Below are 21,777 nucleotides of genomic sequence, written 5' to 3' on the forward strand. Positions count from 1 at the left end.
GGACTTGCTTTTGGACTTGGATGTACCTGCCTGCAACTATTCACCTACAGTTCCATACATTTCTGGTGAGTTAAACAATAACTTATATCATTTTGCGGGTTAATGATCATGTACATATTTCTGATGTTTTCAGAGGCTCCGTCCAACAATCCAGAAGACCCTCAGTCCCCTGTGATTCGGATTATAGGATTTTTACTGTATTACCAGTATCATTATTACCCTGTATTATTATTAATTATTATTAGAATTACTATCATAATATTTTTTTTGTACCTACCCTTGCCATATTTTAACACCTAACCAATCTTGCAGGGATGAACTGGATTGACAGCTGACCAGTGGGGAAAATTTGAATTGCATCACCACCATCCATGCCCCCGTGAAACTATACCATCATCTTGGAGCTTGAGAGGAGCATGCATTGGACTACTGTCACTGAAAAAAAGGTACAGGTTTTTATTTTAACTGGGTGAGGAGGAGTAGAGGTGAAGGGTAAAGTATATTAAGTTACTGTATATTAATTAACTATGTGAGGTTATGTAGGTGTAAGGATTCATATGACGTATATTTTGATACCTGATGTTATTGACTGGGTGAGGAGGATTGGCGGTATTGGTTGAGATAGAATGCATTGTTACTATATGGTCTTTTGTACCTTCAGGGGGTTTCTTTAATTTCAACACCAAAGCCAGTCTTCTGTACCTTCAGGAGGTTTCTTTATGGATACTTTTATCAATTGACCCTTGTAACTGACCTAGATCTTGACCTTGGGATCTTTGCCATTTAGGGTCATGAATATTTTATTATCATCGGGTTCTTGTACCGTACCTAGTTTTATGTTTTTTCTCCACAGTTTAGATGAAGTAACCAGTTTTGCAGTTCTTTCATCAACTGCAGTGCTTTTTTTTCTAACCTGACATATTCGTAACCTCTTTCAGCTCACTTGAAAGCAAAATGTAGCCTAGTTTGATTAGAGGGTTCATTTCACTAGTGACCAAGGAGACTCATTCCTGCCTCATAACTAAGGCTTGTTGAATATCATGGAAGAACACCTTAGTATTCAACTAGTTGGAGTGATCCAGTTCTGAAGGTTGAATACAGACTGAATATAGAAGATGTCACTTGTGGCGGTGGTGATGGTGGTCCCCAGAAGACACGGGCTTTTGAAACGGAAGGACAGAAATATAAAGAACCTCTCATTTACTTTCAGGTGGGTGTGGATATATAGTAAGGCTTTTTATTTGGGGGTGATAGTAGTACAGTAGTAGTAGTAGTACAGTTAGAAATAGTAGTAGCGGTGGATTTGGGGGTATGTAGTGTATACATGTATTAGTTGTGAGAGATAGAGATTATATACAGCTCATGCATTAATGTTGTTTACATAAGAGGAGGAGAGAGTACTCGTACTTGTAAAGTATGTATATGAGTGTGGGTGAGAGAGTATACAGTATAAACAGCTTGTGTGTCAATGTATGTATTGTTGTTGCTGATCAACCCCAGTTTGTCCCATCAACCACTGGCAAGCAACTGCCCATGCAGGGCTGTCCCATCCAGTGAACTGATGTTCCCTTGTGGTTGACAGCACCTGGCCACAGCATATACCAAGACATCCATTTTTATTTTATTCTTGCTGCCTTCACATTACTGTATTACATTTAGCTCAGGAGTGATGCTTTGAATTGGAGGGATTTATAGCAAGTTTGTTATGACCAAGATCCTTAACCCCATTTTTGCTTAGTAAACAGCTGTGCTTGGTCAGGATAGGGGTTAAATTTGACTAGTAACCAAGAACACACACTACATAAGTAAGGTTCATTAAATTTGTTACCCTCAGTTCTCAGTATTCAAGTGGTGCAAGTGGCCCAATTCTATTAGATGGAAACAAATCACTATAGACATTGTACAGCCATCATTAACATCTTTGCTATCAGGTGGCTGTCCTAAGCTGAATAAACTCTTTTGGAGAATACAGCAAGAAAGGCATCATCTTAAGTTAATATCAACAGGAGTCTAGACCAGAAATGACCGCTAACCTCTTCAGCTTCAGGATCTGCCAGAAATGTTGGTTTTATTCTTGCCATTCAGGGTCAGATAGAATTTTTGAATCTGGCATTTAACTTGACATAGATCCCTGATTCCTTTGAGTTTGGATGATGGCCGGGTTTAGTCAGTAACCAAGGAGACTCATCACTACATCATAGCTAAGTATCTTGGAAATCTCATGCAGCCACTCCTTAGTATTTATGTTTTGAGACTTGCCCAGTTCTGTCCAATGAAAACCTACTATAGTGGGGTTAGATACAGCCTTCAATAACCCCATGCTTGGAGTGGAGAGGTCTGTGAGAGGGAGGGGTGAGCTGGGATCAGGACAGAGAAATGGCGGGGGACAGGGTGGCATGGAGGCGATTTGTTTGTGGCCACCCCTTACGGGATTAAGGCATCTGGCTGTAGATAGATAGAGGATAGACTACCACTCACCTCCCCTTAAGTGGAAAAATTGTTTATAGTTATCAAGCATAAAATGTCCTAATGTTGAATGGTATAAATGTTCTGGCCCACAATATCCTAACGTCAACTCCCTGTGTCTTGTTTACCTTCCATTCCTGTACACCTTTCATCCTTTCTAATCTCCTTTCCTTACCACACAGGATGAAACAGCAGAGAGATAAATTGATTGAGAGAGTGAGAGCCAAAGAGCAAGAGGACAAAACAACTAGAGGACAAGATAGCCAAGAGGACAAGATTGAGTCAACCAAGAGAGAGGACAACAGAGGCAAGAGGACGTGAGAGGGAGGCAGCTAAGAGAGCAAGAGACAGTCAAGAGAATGAGGGATGTCAGCCAAGAGAGTACGACGAGACATTGGCAAAGAGAGTGTGGAAAGCCAAGCCAGAGATGTTTAAGCAACTTTTACAGAATATTTTAATTGCATGATAGCGCCGTCAAGCAACCAAAGTCGCCTTATAATCAATGTTTTGTTCAGCTGTTTCATTATTTTCATCCCCATTTCATATATTTTCGTGTATCAGTTACTATGATATTTATGCTCGTATTTCACTCTTACGACGATAATTATACCTGTACTTATAAATTTTTAAATAATCAGATGTTTGCTATATACGTAATTGATATAAATGTTCCCCCTAATCCGTGACTTTGAATGATTATGCCCAAAATATTCTCGTTTCTGCATGGTAGCAAACCTTATTGAAAAATCCCCAGCAGTTAGGACCATTTCACGTATATTTGTATCTGATTTTGACATTTATTGAACCCATGCCGTGACTGAAGGCTATCTAGAGGGGCATACTGTATATTCTCATTAGCTGGGAATATTAGGCATAGTTACGCATATTAATCCATTCAGTACGATTATATTTCTAACCGGACGATTTTATTCAGCTAAGAGGAGATTTTATTACTAGAGGAAGAGGAAAGAATGAAGGAAAGACAGGGAAGGATGGAAAAGGCAGGCGTCTGAGAGCAGCACTACATCGAGTGAGTGGATGGTGATCGCCCCCGCCAATCATAAATAACAATAATAGTAGTGTAGTAGTAGTAGTAGTTTTTGTTGTAATAGTAATAGTAGTAGCAGTAAATAAAAATGGTAGTCAGGGGCACTGAGTAGTTTTTTTTTTTTTTTTCCTCCCAGCAGGCGAGATTTTTTTTTATCATTGGTTCAGCTTTTAACCGCATCAGTACGATTATTTATTTTCATACTTTTATTTTCGCCACCTCCAGACGCTTTTATTCAGCTAAGGAGAGACTGACCTGGAGGGGTTAGAGAGAGCCTTCAGTTTAGTAAGTCTTTTCTATCTATCTATCTGTCTGTCTTTCTATGTGTCTGTCTGGCTCTGTGCCTCTATATGTGCGTACTTGCCTCTTTATCTGCCTTTGTTTATATCAATCGCATACTCGTCTAAATGTGAACCCAGTGGACTGCAGGCTGAAGTTGACCCCCTCCTGCAGTTCACCATCTTTCTTTTGGGGGATAGGAAGTGAACTGAGGGACTTTTGTATAACCAGGCAGCTCCACCGCTTTATGTCAGTGCCACCACGTGAAGGCATCCCTCTCCACCACCACCTCGTGTAGTGAAGGGGTTGTTCTATATCCTACCCCTCCAGTTCCAAGTCTGTCCCAGGCTGAATAAAATCGTCTGGAAACAACTAGAATAAAGTCATGGCGTTGAAAGGGTTCTGTTGACTGCGCGCGCGCGCGTGCGTGTGTGTGTGTGTGTGTGTGTGTGTGTGTGTGTGTGTGTGTGTGTGTGTGTGGTCGAGAGGCGGGACGAATGAGCGAAAGGTAGTTCAGTGATAATTTGTGTGAGTGCCACCCCCTCCCACTCTCTGGTCACCTTGCAACTCCTTTCCTCCATGGAGCCGAAGTGTGACGTCACGTAACCATGGCAACATCTCCTGGTACTACACAAACATCCATTGCGGTTTTTACAACATCGTCTCTTGTTTCTTGTGGAAGGAAATTAATACGTAAGTGCGAACATCACTATAAATGTATTCCTAAATCAACCTTCTCTTACTCTAACGGTGTAATAATAATAATAATAATAATAGCATCAGAGAAAACCTGTACTGTACTTTGATTTTTTATTCATGGGAACAAATTTCTTTAGTGTGTTTATCCCCATTTAGTTCGGCTTATGGCCAGGTGTAATCAGAAGGGTTGATTTGACTAGTAACCAAGGAGACTCATTCCTTCATAGTCAAGGCTTAGTAAGACTTCGTACAGGGACCATTACACACACACACACACACACACACATCGTTTAATACACACACACACACACACACACACACACACACACACACGGATACAGTAGCGCTTTTACGCTGAGGGATTATCACCATATACGGCTCTTCTAAACAGGGTGGAATCAGACACTTTCGTATCATCGGCTCCTCAGTGACACGACGTGCAAAACCATAATTTAAAAAAATACACGAAAAGAATTTAAATAAAGCAGATTATTGATTCATGTATTTATTTTACCAGTTCTTATTTTCCCACATTGTTTCCTAGGTTTATATTTAGCACTTTACCTAGATACACCCATTCTTCGTGGCAAATGACATTTAAAATTTAGTTTGCCATGGTATACCTGAAAGAATACAGAACTCAGCAACTGTTATTACGATGGTGGACTATATAAAGACAGTTTCAGCCTGCAGTCCACCGAGTTCACATTTCAAATAAGCCTGGGACCACCAGGTACGTGGGCCCATATTCTCGAAGGGTAAGGAAGCTCCCTAATACCTCTTCCTCACCAATTTATTTTTGGATACGGCTGGCTACCGTTGTTTCGTATGTTATTTATGTAGATTATGGTGTTAAGAGTTACTTATGTAATACAAAGGACGACGGCGGGATGTAATAAGAAAAATCACTCGCCTAGGAAGAGGTGTTAGTGGGCTTCCATAATCCCACCTAGCTTTCCATTGGTTATATTCAGCTAAAAATGATGAGAAACACGAACCCATTTCATTTAATCCAATAATGTAGGCAGATAAAAGTGGCTTCCCAAAGTTCAATGAATACATAGTCGTAAAACCGAAGCATCTGAAACACATACAGTAGTTCGTTCACATTGCAACAGCCCCGATTTTCACTCTGCAGTTTGTAGGTCATTGGCAGAGAAAGACAATACCGTGACACTACGTACTTTGTGTTGCACTTCTTCGTGACTAGCATTCAAGATGGAGGGAGGGCAATTTGGACCACGGTAAAGCGAGTGGAGTATAGTAGAGGTGGGTTTTTCTTTGTACTTCGCCAATATTACAATTTTCTATTGACAGATCTAGGGAAAATGGCTGTTTGGCTCATTCTTGACACCGCCGTACGATTTTATTCAGATTAATGGAGACGTCTTGAAGTGAAGGGGTTTAGGAAAGCTTGTATGAAACCGCTGCAAAGTGAAGTCTGTCTATGAATGAATAAAATCGTATGGAGTTAGCGGGAATGAAATGTAAAATTCGTCGTAGAACTGAAGGGGTTAATTTTTCAGTTTCACATAAGGCCCTTTTTGAGATGAGTGTCTTTTGGGGGTGTTTTTTTTTTTTTATTGGGGTTGGGGGTGTATTTTTTTTTTTTTTTGGGGGGGGAGGGGGTAGTTACTATGATGGGCGTGAAAGAATTTGAATGCCCAATATTCTTGTACTAGTCTCGTTGCATGTTCCAGAGCTATAAGATTTAATTGTAAACGTACATTCATCCTTTTAGTACCATATAAGGCAAGTTTGAGATACGATACCATTTTGAGTACGATTGTATGGAGCCAATCAGGGTACGATAACAGGTAATGAAATACACAAGTAACTTTCTGTAGTTTTATTTCGCCTAAACTGGGCTACAATTGATCAAACTCAATGGAAAGTAAGTATCTATAGGAATTTTAGCGATTTAGAAAGTCGGTTTTAATATATTTTTGTAGTTTGTGTACGTTAATTATCAGAAGTACGAAAATGACAGCACCGCATAAGACGCCACGTTTGTTGGTTTGCTGTTTCCCCGTAGGTAAGAATGGGTGTGATATTTTGATGATTTTTGCCCACATTTCTTTGTTCACCTGTTATATCTTATTCCCCATTAATGCCTGAATATTTGTAGATCATTTTGGTGCTATATTTGTTACTGGGGAGGGACAAAATATATCAGAACTCCGATATCCCCTGGTGGCAGGCTCGGGAAACAGGTGGCGGTATACAAAAACAGCAGTGTGGTTGGGGTACCGGTATCGCTTTTTTTTCTATTTTTCCCAGTATTTCTTCGTGGTATTCTTATGGGTGCTCGACTAATAATTCCAGGATTACTGTAGATCGTTTGAGTGCAGGATTTATTAGTGGTGAAGGGCTAAATCAAGAATAATCTCCATTTTAAATACAGCCAAGTTCAGGGCAGGGAGTGGTAATCAGACGGTAATGTATTTTTAAAGTTCTAGTTGTGCAGAAATATAGGTTTTGTATGTATATTCGAGCAGTTACAGAAGTATTTTGTATATATCTAGCCATTGACAGGGATATTTAATTTTCTGATGATAAATAGAGTAGTGGAATAGCAATGAAAGGTGACGAGATAAGTGTTAAGCTTCCCAGTCAGTAGGTAATAACATACTCGAACAGTTACAGAAGTATTTTGTATTTATCCAGCCATAGAGAGGGATATTTATTTTTTTTTATGATAAATAGAGTAGTGAAATTGCAATGAAAGGTGACCAGATCAGTGTGAAGCTTCCCAGTCAGTAGATAATAGCACACTTTCCACCCCAGCCCATCCATATCTCGTACAGCAATCACAATTTCATTTTTCTTTACACAGAGATATCATTAAGGAGGGGTTGCTGGAGATTTTAATGTATATTTGCCCATAATCAGGTATCATCTGGTGCTTATAATATATTTTAATTTATTTTTGGTCATAATCAGTATCATCTGGTGCTTATAATATATTTTAACTTATTTTTGCCCATAATCGGCTATCATCTGGCACTTGCAATATATTTTAACTTATTTTTTGCTTATAATTGGGTATCATCTGGTGCTTGCAGTATATTTTAACTTATTTTTGCTTATTAACGGGGATCATCTGGTGCTTGCAAAATATTTTAACATACTTTTGGCCCATAATTGGATATCATCAGGTACTTGCAATGTATTTTAACTTATTTTTGCCCATAATCGGATGTCATGTGGTGCTTGCAGTATAGTTTAACTTATTTCTACCCGTAATCGGATATCACCTGGTATGTATTTTGACATTGAGTGAAATACGAGCTTGTGTGTTAGTGTTTTTTGTTGCTAGTGCTTTGATTAATACGTAGAATAATAAGAGAACGTGATTGGATACTTCTGCTGCAGTGTTAAATTTACAAACATATCCTAACAACTCAGTTTCAACGTATTAACCAAATTTGGGGGTATTGTCTCAAAGATTCTTGTAGGAAAAGCTTTGTTTAGTACTAATACATAAGAGAAGGTGATGGGCTATTTCTCCGGATCTGCTGTAACAGGAGGTGATGGGTTATTTTTTTCAGCTCTATTTGATTATGAAACTTGAAATTAATGTGAGTTGGGGGGAGGGCAGTCAAGTGGTGGGTGACAGAGCGACTTGGAAGTGTTTTGGCTGCGGCCACCCTTTGCCGGATTAGGGCGTCAGGCTATAGATAGATAGAAAATTAATGAACCGAACCTAATGTAACCCAATTTTGATGAAGATATGAGTGGACAGAGATTGGATTTTGGGAAGCCTCATCTCCATAGCTGCCCATCTAAATACCTTTACTTTTGATGAGGCAATACTTACCAACAATGCAAGTTTAGAGTGACATTTCTGCTGATATTGTTGTACGAGATAGAGGTGTGATGGGTGACTGGGCTCGGCAGTTATCGTAGAAGTTTGAGTATTCTGAATTTTTATATATACCCGGTATTTTATTTCCCAGAGCATAGCCATTCCAACGTACCCAGATTTTCAGTTTATCAGGTGACGATTTGCCAGAGCTTCAGTGTATAGTATTATTGTTGCTGTGTACCATATTTTAGTATTAACGCTGAGAAACTTAACATTATTATCTATTTTATTCTATTTTATTTTTTTAACATACCATAATTTTTTTAGGAACTTACCATAATTATTTGTATAGAAGCTTACATTTTTTTTTTTTTTTTTTTTTTTTTTTTTTCCTGGAGAGGTTAGGTAAAGCATTAGCCACCCCCGTACTATTACATGAAGCATTGGGTGGGGACACAAAGTGGTGTTCCTTACCTCTGTAGATCAGTTGCCCTTCAGGACTCATAAAATACGAATTAAACTTGTGTACGAGAGTTGCCTGCCAGTATAAGGTGTGTGCAAGATGGCCGCTAGCATATAACACATCCCAGTACTCTCAAGGTCCTCCCCACATTAAGGTTAAAGACCCTGGACCATGGTGGCACATGTAGGTTTTGTCTGTATGGTACGATCTTGAGACACTTCCCATCTCGGTCCCCAATCATGAAGGTCTTCACACAGGACCTTATCCCAAATCATCCCTGGTCCACTTCTGGGCATTGTTCCTTCCACATTAATAACTGTGATCCTCCTCAGTCAATCAGATACAGGTTCATGTCAATTAGGCCAAATCTCTGTAGCACTGCTGAGTAACATTATTTTAAGATAGCAAAAAGTCGTATTTGACAGTTAATCGGAAATCATCTGTTGTGCACATTACACATTTTGTTCTCACATAAAGTGTGTTTAGGCAAAATACTATTTTTAAGTGAAACAGAATTTAGTAAGACACATTTTTGGTAGTGACTGAAGGGTTAAATTTAAAAAATACTCATAACCAATACAGTAGTTATGACATCAAAACAATATTATGATGATCATAATAAGCACCTTTTAGTGAAACAGTTCAAGATGACTAATCCAGTATTTATTTTGCAGAGTGATTGATGACCATTTGGCATTTCCACACCCACACCTATACATACAGGTACACCCACACCACACCAATGCAGCTTCACAGGCGAAGGAGAAAGAAGCGGGAGAGGCCGCAGGACTTTGGTACCCACTATTCACTCACATGATACTGTGCTGTCTTCAGGTAACTCCACACTTTCTTGTAAGCCAGGAAACTGATTATATGTTACGTGGTAACCATATAATCAAAGGATGCTTGTTTGTGTAATGAATTGAAGCCCTTTAACTGGATGAGGCAGTAAAGGATCGGATGATGGACTGAACAGATAGTGGTCAGTCCTCACATAAACTCTAGGATGTGTAGTGGCCGATTTCACAAAATTTAAATGTAATGACTTGCTTCTGGTTCATTTCTGTATTCAAAACAGTTTGTAAAGAATCAAAAGCTTTTAACAAATAAAAGATGTCATTTCATCAGAAGCTTATTAATCAAATAACTTTCAAGTGAAGAAATTATTTTAATACAAGTAATTTAATATTAAAACAAGTAAAAGAGCTATCATTATATGTGACTATATTCCTTTAACTTGGCCATACATTGCCTTTTTTGCATATTGAAATCATTTGTGACAGTAGGATATGATGCTGATTATATGAAAGTGGTGGTGAAAAGATGCAGAACTGCAGCATTGTCTTTTTCTGCCAATAAGCTGCAAAAGGATAAAAATATGTGCCAAGTCAAGGTGAAAAGAGTATAGTCCTGTGATAGGTACAGACAAAAGCAGTACCGGTAATCAGCATCTCCCCCAGCATACAAAACCAGAAGCCTGTAATGCTTATCTGCTTCCATTGATTCTCCATTATATCCCTGTTCACTGTCTTGTAGTTTTGGAGGTTGTCTCACCTTAAGAATGAAAAGTTTTCTCACTCTGGCTTCGTATGCTGGGAGGATACGATTATCGATTTCTAGTAATGAACATTCATGTTATTTTTCAGATTTTTTTCAGTTTACAGTAAGAGCCATATTATTTAAACAAAGCACAAAAGTGTGGCCCAAGATTTTATAAAGTTCTGAGGCATATGATGGATGATAGAACTTGTCAAACCTTCCGGTATCTTTGCTGGGTACAGTGTAATGTGTTGAGTAAGCAGACCCATCAACTCCAGGCAAACAGCTGCCCCCGTCAGGGGCCATCCTTGTGATACAAGCTAATCACATCTACCTTTATTACATAACCTCCATAAATGTGATGATAGAACATTTGACTTCTTTGACTTCAGTATCATTGCTGACTGCATTCTACTTGGTAGGATGCAGACTGATCACAACAATTATTCTAAAGACAACCAGCAAAAAAATATAGATTTCCGTACACCTTTGTGTGCACTTGTTTCAATAATATGGCCCAGTCCTCATTATTAGTCAGGGGTCTGTTACAAAATATCAGCTAAATCTTTTTCCATACAATTCGTACTGTAAAGTGACGCAAATTTGCAATCAGCATTATTGGCAGTTGTCTTAATACTAATAAATTCCTTTTTAAAGGAGTTCATTCTGATGAAATTTTATGCATTTGGGAGTGATGATTTTCAAGTTGGCTGGGTTAAGTAAATTATGTTCTTTGTTAACATAAGTATTTGAATGTTAAAGATATTACATACCTAGCAGCAATTATATTTCTTTAAGCTGGCTGCCACCAGTCAGTTTTACTCAACTAAGGAAGAACTTCGAGTAGTGAACAGAGTAATGAATGCTATTTTTAACCCCTTCATATTGAAAAATCTGAGCTGCATAAAGTCTTGTGAAGGTAGCAAGAATATTAATAATCCTTCAAGATTGGGGACATTTTTCATTTTATTCTTGCCACCTCCTGATGAATTTATGCAGCTCAAGATAGACTTTTCAAACTAGAGGGGTTACCTATGGCCTGATTACACCAGTTCAGTACAAGGAAACCATCCTAAGTTGAATGAAATAGGTGGCAGCAAGAAAAGCTAAAGATATAACAGATTAAAGTTGAAAATATAGGTAGAATAATCCAAATAAAAATGTCAGCGTTGAGAGAGTTAATAGTTTTGTCATAATGGGTATCTGAAAACACAATAGTGATATCAGTGCATTAATGAAAACTTTAAGTCCTTGCTGTCACTTTTTACCATTAAACCTACAGTACATTACAGAAAAAATACAAGTACATATTGGAGTTCCCTTTGCTACATATAGACTGCCAGTTTCTGTCAGTTTACCGTACATAATGAATGGAAACAAAGATTTATTGTTGTGGACACTAATGCCAATCCACTTTACGATAAGGAAACAGTAACCGGTGATCAAGTCCAGTATTGTAATCTTCGGAACCCACTTTACGATAAATAAGGAGACAGTAACCAGTGATAAGTCCAGTATCGTAATCTTCGTAACCCGCTATACGATAAATAAGGAAATGGTAACTAGTGATAAAGTCCAGTATTGTTATCTTCAGCACCCACTTTACGATAAGGAAACAGTAACCAGTGATCAAGTCCAGTAATTTTTGGAACCCACCAAACCTCTCAGAACATTTGAGAAGTCCATAATCATTAGACCATAAAGTGGATTGATATTACGGTCTGCAGGTGTACATATCCCTGACTCGCCCTTCAGTCCAGTGACGTATTTTCTGTTTGTCTTGCCTTCAGATGATTTATGGAAGTTAGGATAGCCTTTGGGATTGAAGGGTTAGATACATTAACCCCATCATTACCAAGGGTCTCTCCTAGCCTGCATAAATTGTCTGGAGGCAACTGGAAGACAACAGTAAAAGACGTCATGGGATAGAAGGTAATAATGAGGACTGACTACTGTATATTTCTGCATGTATTAGTGATGTAGTTGTTCAAAATGATGATTTATACCCACATACTGAAGCTGTGTTTACTGTGAGGATACGACACTTTCTGTGTGATTTGGACCTTCTTAATGTCTAAGTTGGGCTAATAGACTATTGGCCCGACTTAGACCTTAAGAAGGTCCAAGTCATACCGAAAGTGTTGTATCCTCACAGTAAACACAGCTTCAGTATGTGGGTATAATTCTTCATTTTGAACAACTACACCACTAAAGAAATGACATGAATTTCTCTGCAAGAGGTCAGGAAATACGGACACAAAGTGCTGTTCATAGAAAGATGAATGCCATGTATACGAATGCTGATTTCTGTATGTGTAAAACTAATGATGGTGTTGTGCAGAGTCGTCTCCATAGACTTTAATGCTTTTTGTATAGCTTTTATTTCCCTTTTGTAGGTCATGCAAGAGCCAGACTACTTGATGTATTTAAATGGTGAAATAAAAGATTGTGTGTACACTCCATAGATTTTATTGTCTTCCATACTTCCAAGAGTCTCCATAGAAAAACCTGGATGAATCACCCCAAAAAAATTGTTAAAAAAAAAAAAAAAGTAAAAAATAAAATTCAAGTTAGGAAAAACTGAGTAGTTCTTCTGTCCGATCTTTCAGACAGGGGCCAAAAGTATCTGGATTTTATGGGCAGGTGGATGACTAGCATCCACCCCCCTTTTGTACGGCTTCCGTGTCTTGCATCACAGAGTTGACGACGTCCTCTTGATCCTCAGCTCCAGGCAGCAGTTCAGTCCATAACATTCTCTTGATGCACGGCTCCAGGCAGCAGTCTTGACCATATGATCCTCTCGATCCATGGCTCCAGGTAGCAGTCGGGTCCATAAGATCCTCTTGATCCACAGCCCCAGGATCCAGTCCATTTCACCCATCACTGTGGTAGCAGCAGTTCCGTTCATCAGAGTCCACCCATCACAGTCGTAGCAGCAGTTCCATTCATCAGAAGCCGTCCATCACAGTGGTGGCAGCAGTTCCATTCATCAGAGTCCACCTATCTCAGTGGTAGCAGCAGTTCCGTTCATCCGAGTCCACCCATCACAGTGGCAGCAGCAGTTCCGTTCATCAGAGTCAACCCATCACAGTGCTAGCAGAGGTTCAGCTTGTCAGCATCTGCACTTCATAATGGTAGCAACAATTTTGTCCCCCAGCATCCACACTCCAAAAGGTAAGAAACATCCTCTTGACTTGTAGCCTCATAGTGTTAATGAAGGGTCCAGCAATCCAGGGTGGTGTCAAAAGGAATGAACAAGACTAAACTCTGATCTTGACTGTTCTTACATCTTTTACCGGAAGCCTCATACCTGCAAAGGAATAAAAAACTAGTGCTGTATTCATGACAATAAGTTACTACACAATCTTAACATTCTCAGCATCACATTTCAAAAGAGAGTCTGGCAACAACATGAGACCATTTCAGTCGCATCCTCCAAAATACCAGTTTTACTTTATGAAAGTGGCAGGCAAGATTTTATAACATATTAGCTTCTTAAATTTTACTGGAAACATTGTTAAAAGAATGAAAAATAATAAAAGCTTCATGTACTTTAATTTGTATGGAAGAGACAACTCCCCTAACCTCCTCTAGGTTGCACTTACAGGCCCCCTGAACCTCCTCTAAGCTGGCACTAACATGCCCCCCTGAACCCCTCTTTGCTATGTTATGGAACTGTTGCAGTAAAGAGCAGGGATAACAGCTCAGCTGTATTCATTCTACCAGTAAGCTGACACCTTCACAGCACAAGTAGACAAAATGATCATGGCTACAATGAGACAGAATGAGTGTATGGCAATCATCCACAGGGGGGGGGGGGGGGATTGCAAAAGTGAAATTAGGGCAATACAAGAGGAAGTGGACAAGTCTCGCCAAGTGCAGTAAGGGTCGGGGGAGTTACAGTGAGAACACAGGTACAGTCAGGGAAAGTTCCACATTACCCACCTCCTGAAGGACTGGTGTGAGACAAGTTACTTTAGTATGGATAGATGACAATTTTATGGGGGGGGGGGGGGGATGTACCATAGATGTTTGTATAGTTACTGCTGTCAGGAAAGCTATGGAAGTTTGCTGGGTTCGGACAAAGGTTTGAATGCTTTCATTCCCTCTCGACTTTAACATACGTTTCCCCAGGAGATATTCATAACGCTGAAATATATTATGATTTGACTCTAAAACAAAACCACTATATTATCTATCTATCTATCCATCCATCCATCTATATCTATTTTTAACTATATATATATATATATATATATATATATAAATTAAATAAAACTATATATATATATATAATGTCTTATTTGTTTAATTTATCCTGTTATATATTTGTATTGTTTTGACTCGAAAACAAAACCACTATACTATCTATCTATCCATCCATCCATCTATATCTATTTATCTATCTATATATATTAGGGATGTATCGGATATCCGCATTTGAACGAGACAAAGCGGATGTGGTGGATATGCAAAATACTATGCCTTCAGTATAAACAAAAACATCAGCATTTTTCCATTAAGTGACTTACTTGCTGTGTTTACTGTTTACCCTGGTAGGCGGTCATAAGGTCAAAATTTTGTAGTTATTCTATAGTGCTTTGGTCTGCACAAGACCACAGTGCTCTAACTCCACGATATGAGTCGTATGGGTAATACACTTACCTTGGTACTTTGTAATGTCTAACAGGGTTAATAGGAGTCAAAATGCATTAATATTGTTGTGAATGGTTGTGTGCTTGTGTGTGTAGAAAGGTGCTGAATGTACCACTGTCTGAAAACACTATTTTTTACAGCAGCTGAGTTCATTATGAATAATTTAAAAGTAGGAAAAAATCAGTTCCCTAGGCCAGGATAAGGGATAAGGCAGCCGTCTCCAAGGGCTGAGCTTTAGTTAAATGATTATGCAACAATATATCCTGAAAACATCCGCATCTGCGAGGCTGTCGTAGTTTCACATCCGCAGTTTTTAGAAGCAGACATCCGCATCCGCATGATACAAAAACGTGGATATCCACCTTCACATCGCATCAGTGGATGTTTAAATTCTGACATCCGATACATCCCTAATACATTATATATGTATGTTTGTAATGAAAATTGGAAATTGGTTTATTTATCCTGTTATCCCACAGTAAACATTTCCAGTGTTATTCTGGTAATTATTCATCTCGAACTTAGAGTCTAGGATGGTGTATCATAATATAACAATAAATTCTATGAGGGATTAACAGGTTTTTCGTTTTCCTTATGACAGAATGACATGGGAATTCCTAATTATAAGACCAGTCTCTGTAACTCTCCTATCGAGCATTACGAAACAAAGGCAAACAAGCATACCTTTGACAGTAAAGATGTATTGATACTGTGCATGAGACACTCTCCAAACCCTCCCACCCGTTCCCACTCACTGTTACCAGACACGTGGGGTCTGGCTGCTGCTTCGTGACTAAACGTGGACTGCCAATGCCCCGAACAGTGGGTAATGGGGAACTTTTTTGACTGTACATGTCCAAACCAAAGTCTGGGTTCAGTAGAGGTGGTAATACTATCAGGAGCTCAGGCCTAGGAGTTATAGGAGGAATCTGTCCAATGTGGTCCCCAAGTCACTCAGGACTAGAAAGCAAAGTGAGAAGTTCCACAGATTACATCAATCAGGATTAGGCCCAATGGTTGAGGGCAATTGTCCAATGTGGTTACATACCCACCAGTAGAACACCAAGTGAGGAGATTCAGAGATCAGGAAACTCAAGGTGGGTTAGGCCCACAGGGTGCTATGTGCTAACAGGAATAGGTCTAGCACTCCAGAGGTATGGGCCACTAAAGACAGAGTCCAAACACCAAGAAAAGACAAAACACCAGTACTATATTTGTGACCAATATTAGACAAAATGGATGTAGAGGGATGACCAATTGTCCATATCCCATGCTGGGTCAGACAGAGGGCTTGAGTGGCAAAGAAACCACTGGTGACACTAGGATGATGTGGATTAAGCTGCAAAGTCTGGCAAAATCAGTTCTTTGTAAGACCCTATTGCTGAGGTGGAGATCAGGGCGCTGGAAGGATATCTATCTGTATAGACCCAAAAAATAACCAAGACAAGGTGTGGTTGCCACCTCCATGAAAATTTGTGAAGCAAGATGAGCATTAGGACTAAAGGATAAAGAGGCAAAAGATGCTCAAATCAAACTAAAAGTGGTGTGAGGGAGGGTCCTGGATGTGGGACTGGAGTTGCCAGTGTGGTCATGCCGGGGAAACTGCGAGGGAGAATAAAGATGGGAAGTGGGGAGACCACTACACAGCAACTGGCAGTTGAGATGACAGCCTAAGTCTTTGAAAGGCAGCTGTCCACCACCACCAGCACAAGGACACTGCACAAAACATTGCGATATGGAGTGCTGGGAGTTGCACGCGAGTGTGAACCACGACGACACTTCAGTGTGCAGTGGAGGTCTTGTCAGAATGTTGCTAACTATACTTTACAGCCCAAAGAGGCCATCTCTTTCAATGGAGAGTTGCTTCAACAGACTAGGGTACCGGTACTAGTAATAAAACACAAGAGATTGGATGCAGAACTAGTATTACATTGTTCTGTCAGTAAGCTACAAAACTATAGAACAAGGTTCATCACAGGACAGTAGTAAAGACAGACTGTACAAATGCTACTGTATACTCCTGCCACTGAAGTGTTGCACTGGTCCAAGTAACACATGAAAACCGACTATGGTCATGACAACCAGAGATGATCAAGCATGACACCCTAAACAAGGGATGGTAGTCCACACAGTCATGTGTCTTGCCTGGCACTCCCTGTCCCAGACCAGATTCCAATCTGGTCACAGAAAGGCTGATGCAACTCCCAGATTTGATGTCTTGGGAGCAAGCAAAATCAAAGGCCACCAACAGATGAGACTTCATTCCACGACAACAAGGGGAGGTGGAGGAGCTGAAAGAGGGAGCCTAGTGTCAGGCACCCAATTCCCCAAGAACCAAGTGAGAGGAAAACACACACAGGGAATGAATTCCCTGGGCAGTGGGGTATGACTATGGGAAGACCATCCAATAGTCCAGTAAAACCCCATTTAGACAGATAAAGTAAAGGGCATTCCAAATTTTAGCCATAAGGAAAGCACCAGCAAGGGGTTTTGGGAACTATCTGCCCCCAAAAGAAACAAGACAGACACCCTAGTTAGGGGGTAGTCAAGGGCATTCCAAAGCACCTGGAAAATCACCCTGCAAGACATGAATAAAAACTCAGATTGAAAAGGCAACACGACCAAGACAATTGCAGATGTGTTTGGAATTATTAAAATATCTATAAACAAGCATGGAGCTCTGCTCCACAAGGTAACAGTGGGTTCAAGGGATTTTAAGTGCCTAGCTGACATCTTTCTAGATTCATCGCTGCCAAGCAAATTACATTTATTGTACTAGAGGAGTTTACCAAATTTTTAAATAACAGGAAGGATCAAAGTTTCACAAGTCCTTTCCCATGAGGGAATATCCTTAGCCAAAGAAAACAGTCTGATATCTGGGCTGAAAGTGCTTAACATCAGATAAGCAAAGACTATAACTCTTCCTATGGTGATGGTTTGCCTACAAGACTTCAAATTGTGAGGGCAGTGATCTAAAAAGTTATATAGAAAACACTAATTTTTTCTCTTTTCAGGTGAATGGGCCCTGAGAATTTGTTACATTACTGGAGAGAACTTCTGCCCAAGAGCACTGCTGTCCACAGTGGCCACATCAAACATACTGTCATTATTCCACTAAATAAAATACAGTAAAGTACTCCCCTCTCTAACTACTTTTTATTCATCCTTTATTTTGTGCAATTAACCTCCTCTGCTTAACTCTTAATAAATAATACGGCATTTGCTGAAATAAGTCTTAATTCTTGGCCACAAGATCATCTTTTAGCTGCAGTTACATTTCTCAAAATCTCATGTTAGCCAGAATCAAATATGATTTTCAAATACTGCAGTCAATGGGTTCAAGAGTAAAATGGCTGACTTGTTCAACTGCTTTTTCTATTTCATTCTTCATGTCAGAGTAATGAACTTACCACTTAAATACCAATCATGCATTAGAATGAATAAAGTGAGTAAACTGCTCTTATGTAAGGGTTAAAACAGTTTATAGCTCTTACTATCATGGTTAAACTACTCAGTGTAAAAGATTGTAAACATCCCAACCCTAATTCCACTGTTAAAGAAATAGAAAACAGAGCTCTAATCCAATACTGGTAATTTACGTACAAAACTTTGAAAGCCAGCATCGTTATACAGTCAGCCGTAGTGCTGTTACTGATACGATTCGCCAAAACGATATATCACCAATATTTCTATTTTCACTGATACTTGATGTCAGTATCAGGATATCGGATATGGACAGAAGGAAAATTAAATTTACTTACGTAAGTTTTTGTTCATTGTGTAAATATTATCTCGACACTATTTGCAGCTCAATACAGTCTTGAAAGCCATTTTAATATGAATGGTTAAAGAGATGAGGAAAAAATAAAAGAAGGCCAAGAACAGCGAGCTGAATGACTTACACTGTGTACTAATGTGTAAGTGTGGGTTTATGAATGTGCACAGTGAAAACATGCCCACACCCATTAGTTATAGTATTCTGGTTGCAATACATGTCACTCTTCTCACTGCAGTCTAAACAAAATAATTTACTGCATATAATAAGAAAGGCAGTAGTCAGGGGTAAAAAATAGACTAACTCTGGCATGAAGAGGTGAACGATATTTGGCAATTTTGCTTGTAAGCTACCTGTGTTTGTGTAAATGATGCACAGATTCCAGCATCACTTCAGAACAAACATTTAGCTTGGCAAAGACACAGACCATGAAGTGTTGTTCATTCAACCACAGAACCTTCAAAGCTAAGCTTTTTGAAGTAAATAAGATGCACACTATCTGACAAAATCTAGAAAAGCATGACATTTTTGTGTGTAACGTGAGCCAGTAGAGTACACAATACAGTACTACCTACGTATGTGGTAAGGACAGTATACACTAAACTTAGTCACATACTTTATTTTATGGAATGAAGTTTAAATCACAAGTAAAGAAAAGTCTGACTACTAGTATGTTAAATCCAATCTCAGGGAGTCAAGCAAGTCTGTTTAGGGGTTAATATTCCGTTGAAGATAGAGAGAAATGTAAACTTATGGCCCCAAACCATTAATTTATTCAAATTTATTACATTAATTTATTGCAAGCTTTCATTACTGCAGTAGCTCAGTGGACCAGTTAACCATGACCAACATCTGACTAACGTACTGCTGTTATACTGTGGCATCGTAGTGAATCACCATGTATTTTACCTTTTCCACCTGTCACTTTCCTCTGCTGGCTAACATTACTAAGCCATGAAATGTTTAGCACCAAGTATGTTTCTCCTGCAATGGATACAAACTGATATGATGTACAGGAAAGTGACTGACATGCCCTAAGTATAACAAACAAGCCAAACTACCTGGGGGTTATTCCTTTTTCTAACTGTGCCTGGTAATTCCTTTCCTTTGATTTGTCCCCTAATACATTTGTTCTCTATATCCCCACCTAGTCTGTATCTATAGCTAGACACCTGGAAATTGTGTTATGATGTCGGTCAAATTATGTTCCTATTTCATACTCTTTTCCATACAAATATTACTTTAAACAGAGGAAAACAGCAGGTCAGCACAAAGCAGCAGAAGTTTTTATATACAAACTAAGTATCCTGAAGACTTTACCCCATGGCTGTTAATCTACTTGCATTTAAGGTTAACATGAAAGTGCACTCAAGATTTACCTAAAAAATAAAAATAAATGTTAAAACTACTGTATCAATGTTTTGGCCAAGAATAAGAACTTTATTTTATTCCAGCTTATGCATTATGAGTTCACAGGTCAGTGCAGGTAATGGTAAGAAAAATGTTTACCGAGGTTATAATTATCTAACTTCTCCAGTTCTTTAACTCAATCCCTGGCAGAATATTGGTAAAGAACAAGAGTAAAATGAAACAGTACAATCCTTGGGCTCAAATGACAGTCATATGTATTAAAAGGAAGAGTGCAAATGTGAATGAAATTTCATAAATCTGACGGATCACATATGGAACACGTGTAAAACATACGATTAACCTCTATCCCAGATCTGTGCATTTAATGGAGAAGTCGTATGTTCTATCACCACCTGATACTTCATAACACAAAAAATGAGGTTTACGCATACTTTTGCACTCATTTTAATAATACGACAGAGGAATTGCTGCGTTTCTCTTACCTGGAGTGTAGTGTTGCTGATGGCAGGGTTGACTATATCCATCCTGCTGTCAATACTTAAACTTCCAGCAGTATTATCCTCATTGGTCACACAGTAGGTCTTCACGTTACTCCACCAGTCCATTACGTTACTCCCACCTGCTTGTGTCAGCATCATCCCGGCATCTACTGAAAGCAATACTGGAATCAGAATGGCAGAAACTCCACTAAAAAATAATATGTTCCTGCTTTGAAAATTGCAACACCCAATCCCATTATTAACCCCTTTGTGGTGCAGATTCCTATACATTTATGGGATGATGACCAGCCTACTTCCTTTGGTGGCATTACATGACCAAAAAAAAAAAAAAACTCCATCTCTATCAAACATAAGCATGGCAATCACTTACTGGAACATTCTAGCATTTAACATCATGGCATTAATTGGGAATAGTTCAACACTGCAGGATATTAACAACCACTATTCTGCAGACTGCAACTAGCTTGGAGGTACAAAAGTCACTATGAGTCTACTCCAAATCTCCAAAGGACTTGCATCTTCTATGTCAAGTTCTAACAGATTAACAGTGGTGCTGGTCAAAGTGCTAAGAAAAGGAAGAGATGCAGTACTGTCTCTGCCACCAAGTTGTGTGAAATAAGCAGCAAAATTAAAAATCTGAACCAAGCTAAGGTAAAATGAAAAATAACAGTAGTACCATATTAGAGATATAAGCACAATATACATACCAGTGCAATGAGGTACGAGGCAGAGCTGTTACATGTTAAGGGGTTAATTAAAACCAGCCGTGCCTGACAGTCTTCCAACAGATCCCTAACCCCCTTCCACTCAACTCTGGGCCAAATGTTAAAACTGAGCCTCAAATGACTAATAAGAACCTCATTCGTGCCTCACAACAAAGGTTCGTACGTTTTTTTGTAACCATGGCAATATACAAGATGTTGGAGTGGCACAGTTCTACAAATCACTTGAAGGGCAATGCTACAGCTTGTCACTTCCCACTGTACTTCATGACAGGCATTATATTGGTAAACTACTTATCCAAATCTGCAGTTAAGACAGCAACCTTTGAGGGGGAAAAATATATATACAGTACAATTATAAACTAAGGGGTACTGTCAAATTAGCTTCTATCTATCTATATCTATTGCCAGACGCCTCAATCCCGTTTGGGGTGGCCACAAACAAATCGCC

At 39.1% G+C, this 21,777-nt stretch overlaps 1 long non-coding RNA gene across 2 annotated transcripts; it reads left to right on the forward strand.

Annotated features, from left to right (window-relative positions):
• Window positions 1-6,809: 6,809 nt before the first annotated feature.
• LOC145407555 (uncharacterized) lies at window positions 6,810-18,100 on the forward strand. Of its 2 annotated transcripts, XR_013898735.1 has the most exons (4): window positions 6,810-6,928; window positions 9,438-9,597; window positions 13,157-13,476; window positions 17,973-18,100. It is a non-coding gene; the product is annotated as an uncharacterized LOC145407555 (long non-coding RNA). The 2 variants fall into 2 exon arrangements; XR_013898734.1 differs by lacking the exon at window positions 17,973-18,100 and having other exon boundaries at window positions 13,028-13,609.
• The last annotated feature ends 3,677 nt before the right edge of the window (window positions 18,101-21,777 follow it).

The sequence above is a fragment of the Coenobita brevimanus genome, chromosome 73 (assembly GCF_032717465.1).
Source record: "Coenobita brevimanus isolate Jiangsu-jjx chromosome 73, ASM3271746v2, whole genome shotgun sequence".
Lineage (NCBI taxonomy): Eukaryota > Metazoa > Arthropoda > Malacostraca > Decapoda > Coenobitidae > Coenobita > Coenobita brevimanus.